Here is a 7,672-nt window from a genome sequence, read left to right on the forward strand (position 1 = left end):
GGAAGGGAAGGGAAGGGAAGGGAAGGGAAGGGAAGGGAAGGGAAGGGAAGGGAAGGGAAGGGAAGGGAAGGGAAGGGAAGGGAAGGGAAGGGAAGGGAAGGGAAGGGAAGGGAAGGGAAGGGAAGGGAAGGGAAGGGAAGGGAAGGGAAGGGAAGGGAAGGGAAGGGAAGGGAAGGGAAGGGAAGGGAAGGGAAGGGAAGGGAAGGGAAGGGAAGGGAAGGGAAGGGAAGGGAAGGGAAGGGAAGGGAAGGGAAGGGAAGGGAAGGGAAGGGAAGGGAAGGGAAGGGAAGGGAAGGGAAGGGAAGGGAAGGGAAGGGAAGGGAAGGGAAGGGAAGGGAAGGGAAGGGAAGGGAAGGGAAGGGAAGGGAAGGGAAGGGAAGGGAAGGGAAGGGAAGGGAAGGGAAGGAAAGGAAAGGAAAGGAAAGGAAAGGAAAGGAAAGGAAAGGAAAGGAAAGGAAAGGAAAGGAAAGGAAAGGAAAGGAAAGGAAAGGAAAGGAAAGGAAAGGAAAGGAAAGGAAAGGAAAGGAAAGGAAAGGAAAGGAAAGGAAAGGAAAGGAAAGGAAAGGAAAGGAAAGGAAAGGAAAGGAAAGGAAAGGAAAGGAAAGGAAAGAAATTGAAGCAGTCCCCAGATAACTCTAAAGTAAATGAATTATAAAGGAGATGGTCTTTTTACTGGAATGGAATATGGATTTTCTGACCATTTCTTTCTGGGTACCAACTACCCAGTCAGGTAGTGTTCGTCTTAGTCAGGTAGTGTTCGTCCATAGTGTTCAGAGGTGTGTTCATCTTTACTGGAGTTTGCTCATCAGCAGGGACACTTTATGTCTGTGAACCCTTATGCCTCTTTCTCATAATATACGTAAATCTGAACTCAGAGTTTGAACCTGAAAACCAGAAGGTGAAAAGCATTTGCATAGCCAAAATGGAATGAAATATGGCTTTACATTTTTGGAGATAGTCACTGAAAAGACATGTCACAGGAATAGGTTTTAGACAGGCACTCCACAGTACTAAATGTACCAAATGAAGCAACACAATGGTTTGCAGTTTTTAGAGAAACACCTGATGAATTTCCCAAAAGGAAACTCTCATCAGATTGGACTAATACCAATAAACCTTATCAATTTAGAGCAAGGTAAGTTAGCTCACACAGAGCTTTGCCTTGCCAGAAATTGATTGTACTTGAGATAAATAAATGATAGCTTGAGTAGCTGCCCACAGATATTTCTGTCAATGCAGTTCAGAGAAACTAGATTGCCTCATTCTTTTCTCTAACTTGAAGACTTAGCAAATATAGTTAAGGTGTACAGTAATATTAATTTGCTCCTATAGATGATTGATCTAGTCTTGGGCAGTGTAGGCAGTTACACTAGAAAGCAGGTATAGGAAAAAAAAATCCTCTTCCACAGCTCTTACTTATGACACAGGAGCCTTGTAAAGATGGTTTACCTTTCTGTGGTGAGTAGGCTGGCATGTAGTGCTGGGGAGAAGAGGAATTCCTCCCAGGCACTGGGCACTTTTCTTCTTTCTATGTCTCCTAAGAGGCAGCAGAAAAAGCAAACTCAGCTCCAAACATTTTCCCAGCAGTTTCCTCTTCCCTCCTTGTAGTGGGAGTTGCTCAGCTCCAACCAACGTTCCCCACCCCTCAGGTCCACTTCTTGGAGTACCAAATTGATTGGTTCCTCCAAGGCTCTGTTGCATGTGTTCAAGGTGGGGAATTGCTGTACCAGGTAAGTCTAGGTTCTAGGAGGTCACTGTAAGACAACCTTAAGTAACATATTTGTGAGTCCAGAACAAAGTTGAATTCTGTGATTTGAGATATAATGTCAGAGCTCTTCCTATGACACATTATTATACCTAATGTGTAAAAGGGTAGATACATAGCCTAATGTGGGGGATAGTATAATCTGCTTTTCTATAAAATCTTCCCTGGAGGATTAAGTGATCCTTACCTATCTAAGGGTAGCTTCAGACTTTTCATTTAATTTCATGTTTCTACTAGAGGACATAGCTCTTCTGTTCCTTTCAACACCAGTTCTAAAACTCACCATAATAGTAAACTTTATTTGTGAATGTATTTAACATAGATATTCTTCTGTACCTAACTCTGTTTTCACTACTGTTTCAAACAAGTGAAACAACTAGACTTAGTGACTTCAAAAGCTCCTTCTCAGATTGTATAATGAAATTGCTTCCCCATCTCTCTCTTTCTTACTATAAAGTATGTATTTTCAGTTTAACACTATTTTTTATTTCAGATCAATGGTATATTTATTTTTTCCTTTAAACTTTTAACTTCAATTAACTATGTTTTGAAGTCCAGTAAAAATTCTGATTTAAACATTCAAAAAAATCCCTTTTTTGTTTTTGATGTGAGAAATCCATGTTTTTAACCTTCAGCAGCTGAAACTGCCATCAACATTCAAGGAGTATAAGATGAGCTGCACTGGATAAACAATGATCCATCAACTCAAAAATGACCAAGGAATGGCAGATGTTGGAATACTCAGCAAAAGCCTCAGATGCAAAATAGGGAAAGAAAAATGATTAAAGGGTTTGTACGGCTTGAAGTATGGGCATAGTCATATATACTCTTTATAGTATTAGAAGATAAACTCTGGGATGTCTTAGGAGGACCTGCACAATGTATCCTCCCAAGATTTTAATAATATATAGTGATTGTCCTCATCCTTTTTTCCTGACAGGGAAGGGCCCCATGCTGGCTTCATCTGAGTAAGCCACCAAGGAGTATATAGGGAGACCAAAACCAAGATGACAATAGCAAATTCTGCTGCTGCATTGGAGCTCTCTAGTGGAATACATGCTGCAGAGCAACCTCCTCTTAACTGAAGGCTCATGCATTTACCTCAGTTCCTCAGTTTCCAGAACGCAACTATATTCTGGCATTCCTAAGGAGTGAAAAAGCACCAGCGCTAAATCACTTTCTGCCAGAACAATATTATATTGTGTTTCTTAAGAGAGGAGCTGAGGAAAAGAGGTAATATGCAAAATAACAAAGGTGAAATGCATTTCTACTACATCTATACACTTATGAAGAAACAAGATAACAAAAGGTACTTATTAATCCAATCCTTTGTGCAGGCAAAAAAAAAAAAAAAAATGTCAGAATCAATGATATCTAATCTTAAATAGCATATATTATTTTGACTATCTAACAAAACATACCAAAATATTGGGCTTGATTGCCATTCTGAGTACATGAAGATAAATGGTATGCAGAAAAAATTAACATATCCAACAACACCCTCTTTTTCAATGTCTATTGTGCATTTAGCCTAACTCCAATGAAACTCTCAACAGCATAATCCAGCAGCAAAGTAAGGTTCAAAGACAGCTATGTTTCTGCTGGGATATAAACTAGACATTCTGGATGACCAGCACATAATTTTTTTACTCATATTTTTAATTTGTGTTAGCTGGGCACAGATAAATATAAAACCCATAGGACAAGACTGAGTTTGAAGAAGATTCAGAATTTTCCATTTGACATGTTTTTTGCTGCTTACTTCAATATTAAAATCATTTAAATGGGCACCACTAATGGTCCAAGCTCATTTGAGGTAGGACTGCTGCAGTTTGGGTAACAGATAAATAAGAGGATGTTAGCACTCTCTGTCAACCACAGGAGGGTACTGAAGGCCAAAACTCTGTTATACTTCCACTTGACCCTTCATAATAAAGGAATCCCACTTAAGCAGTGCTGCTGAGGGAATCACAGCGCAGAGAGACCAACCTGATTCATTCTCCATCTTCTTCCCTTTTTCCCTGCTGTTTGGCCACATCAGAGGTTCTGAGCGAACTACATGTGAGGTAGTTGCTACACTCAGTGTCACCTGGAGGCTCAGAAGCAGCATGGCCCTCATTTTAAGTCTAGCATCTGCACTCCAGGAAATCTTTGTCCAGTCCTGGCTAAGCCTTGGATCCCTTCATTTCCTGCGTGTAATGGCATGAAATTAAGAGGAAAAGATATTGGAAAGGAGGCAATATATAAAACAACAAGATTGTATGTGCATTTATACTACATCTATAGACTTGTGAAGAAACGGGAACAAAATATTCTGGTTCATGAAACCAGCACAGGAGACTGGGTAGAATATACATACAGCAATATCATTCATAAACTGTGTCAACAGAATTTTTTATTTTTATTTTATTTTATTTTATTTTATTTTATTTTATTTTATTTTATTTTATTTTATTTTATTTTATTTTATTTTATTTTTTAAGCAGAGCATATACTTATGCATATAAATAGCTTTCTAATCAATTAGATATCATCAACATAAAGATCCAGATTCTATTACTGTGAAACATTAGAGACCCCATTATTCATCACTAATGAGGATTATATACCTGATGTTACCATAGCACTTAAAGGCATCAGGTGACTATTGGTTCTCTTGCTGTTTACAGTTGAGCAAAAATACCATAAGAAACAGACCGTAAGTGACAAAGCCAGTGTTGCACTACGATTAGCTTTCCTGTCTCTCTCCATAACAGAAAACATAGGATTTCCATGATTTGCAGTTTGAACAGCTCTGTTCTCAAAGAATTCACTTTCCAGGCTTGTAGAAATTGTTGTACATTAATAAACCAATGAAGAAGGGAAGTAGAGAAGATGAGGAACTATAAAATGAGTACATCATTGTAAAGTAGAAGGAGGTTTTGTCCCACCATCTGTGTTTCATATCACCTTCTAAGCAATGATCTAATTTTTTATAAAATTCTCAACAAAAGAAGGAAATAGAAACTAGCTAAAGAATTTCCTTACCTTAATATCTGTTCTGAAACCTTAGAGACATCCTTAAAAAGCAAAATATTCTAGGAGTTTTTGACATAAAATTCCATTCATAGGTAATAAGTCTTACCGAAGTTCATTTGTTCCTATTTTGAAAAACACACGGGGTAAGATTCAGATCACGTACTTGTGTGCCGTTGATAAACCTGAGGAGCAATTAGGAAGCCTGAGCTGAATAAAGAGAATCTGAATATTTGCTCTCCAGCATGATGTAACCCTGAACACAGCAAGATTCCAAAGATTTGTATTTTATGCCATAAAGTCCTTCAAATCATCTTTATCAGAGTGGACACTAAAGTTCCCTTCTGAATCTCATCTCAAGTTATCCCTGGAAATCTGAGTTTGCATTCCAAAAAGATGGGGGGAAGCCCTTCTTCTGCTGTTTTTATGAATTGGTTACTGCTGGATAAAGATAAATGTATAAATATATATAAAATAAAATAAATAAATTTTCCTCAGGGTTTTTTTTACTACTGAGTACGGTAGTTTACAGAGCCATTTTACCTTATGATTTCCTCCTGTTTTGTGCTCCTGGTAGAGAAGTCTAAGCAACATTTCACACTCATGTTTCTATTCAGCATCACTTTGGAGAGCTCAGCATCTCTAACAGAGGTGAAAACCTTTTACTGTACTGGGAACCTTGGTGTGCCAACTTCATTATTGTGACTCCCCTCTCTGGGCCAGGCAAGCACTAAGTTGGCTAATTCAGGTGATCAGAGTCTACACTGAGTCTACATCTGGTTTAAATCAACAAATCAACAACTGTATATTAAAGTGACTAGGCACTCTTTTTTTTTTTTTTTTTTTTTTTTTTTTTTTTTTTTTTGTGTGTGTGTGTGTGTGTTTTGTTTTGTTTTGTTTTCTGGATTAATTGTATACACAATTTTCTTTCATACTTCCATTGTTCAGTCTAGACTCCTCTTTGAGCCTTGGAGTCCTCCTGAAAGTGATTCATTACCACATGATTGGAGGATGGAGGAAAATCCTCAACCTAAAAAAGGTTTTTGAAACCCTTATCATTTTCTTCAAAGTAAATAGATGGCTATGTTTTGATCTGGCATACATCATTGTTATATGGTACAATATTTCATTGAAACTTTTGGGAAGGAAAGGGAAAATGAAGAGCTTTGTGAGTAGCTAAAAAACTATTTGAAGAACAAGAGGTCATTGAGCAAGATAAATATGTGTAATGGCACAGCAGGATCCAAGTGAATGAGTAGAGAAATCATGTTGTTCAAATAGAAAATCTTCAGATTTGTCTTTAGGTACCTTATTCTTACAGATAAAGTAATGTAGTATTAGATAAGATATCAAAAGGATTCCATTCTGCCTCTCTGCATTATACATGTATGTGTCTGGATTTAGTATGCTACCAGAGACCCTGGTAGAAATTCATCCGACTTGTTGGGGTTTCCGTAAGTTTCATTTATAGCTTGTCCTGGGGCTTAATTACCACTATAGTTAGTTTTTAAAGAATACCTAATGGAAACCTTCATTATAAATTATGACTTTCTTTTATTTCCTGACATCACAAGCATCCTCTTAATGCATGTTTATGGACTTTTACATCTCATTTGTTTTTTAGTTGATTATTTAAACTTGAAAATATATTGATTTATTTATTTATTAATAATGGAAAAGCACATCTACCTTATCAAAACTATTACAACTAGTTTTCATGGTCATGCTTTCAGATTGCATGTATTACATTAGGCAAATACATTAGTATAACGTCACAATATCAGATACATTTCTTGTAAAAACTGGGTCCTAGTGGAACTGTCTAGACTGTTATATTCACCTGTTGTTTACATATAAAGTGGTACAGTGAATGTATATAACCTTTTTTGACTAGAATATCCTTCACATTTTCAATCAGAAAATGTGTAACAGGGAGAAAGAAGGCAATTTCTCCACTTTTCACTCCATTAAGAGCTTCTACACCTGTCTGTAACAGGCTTCTCTAAGTAGTTTCATGTAAAAGCTCCTCTTGCATTTTAGCAGTGTAATGTTATCTATGTGAAGAACTCCCCTTTACTATATTGACTTGGATATTACTGTTCCTTTCAGGTATGTCAGTTGTGACTAATTTGTTCTAAGAAAAACAACATATTTAGAAGATGTCTGTATGTCCACTTTCCTCCTTCTTTTAGTATATAGGGAAAACTGAGTATATATAATTTTCTTGCCTCCAGAGATTTGTCTCTATTCATTTTTCCATGTAATTTCCATGCATAACCACATGAACTCAAAAAATACAGAACTTGGCCCATAGTAAAACAGATGTTTCTCTATAATAGACTGTGCCTGTGTAGTCAGACACACAGTAGCCAGTTTTGTTTGAATATAAAGTTTATTTGTGGTCCTTTTGCTGCTGGAGAAAACAGTTCTCCTTTGCTTCTGTTGTTTTGAATGCTTGTTTTGTTGTTGGTTGCTTGTTTTCATTTTTAAAACTATGGCTTCTGAACTAATATTTAAATGTTCAACCCACAGGCCAATGAAGCAGGTAGAATTTATTTCAGAGACAGATTTCAGTCTTAGTTATTAATTAGGAAAGAAAAAAAAAAAAAACTCTGACACAGAAATGTTCTTTCAAAAGTGAGACCTGGATGGATGTCCTGAAAGACTATACAATTAATCTACTATAGTGAAAATAAATGTGTTATCTTGAAAGCAGAGTAGAAAAAGACACATGCAAAAGAGCTTTTTTCAGCACAAAGATGCACATGACTGTCCCCACAGGGACACTCCCTGTCTCCCATTGTTCTTGATTACTATTTCCTCATTTTGTGGTTATAGATCAATGACTGCACTTTTTTACCAAAACGTGTTTCTATCAATAAATCTTTTTCA

General features: G+C 37.0%; 1 long non-coding RNA gene across 1 annotated transcript; it reads right to left on the reverse strand.

Annotated features, from left to right (window-relative positions):
• Nucleotides 1-595: 595 nt before the first annotated feature.
• On the reverse strand, nt 596-5,523 carry LOC311429370. The gene is made up of 5 exons (XR_014688238.1): nt 5,324-5,523; nt 4,890-4,965; nt 3,755-3,954; nt 1,450-1,537; nt 596-884 (listed from the first exon to the last, which is right to left on the reverse strand). It is a non-coding gene; the product is annotated as an uncharacterized lncRNA (long non-coding RNA).
• Between the last annotated feature and the right edge of the window lie 2,149 nt (nt 5,524-7,672).

This window comes from Aythya ferina (assembly GCF_964211825.1).
Source record: "Aythya ferina genome assembly, contig: HAP1_SCAFFOLD_856, whole genome shotgun sequence".
Classification (NCBI taxonomy): domain Eukaryota; kingdom Metazoa; phylum Chordata; class Aves; order Anseriformes; family Anatidae; genus Aythya; species Aythya ferina.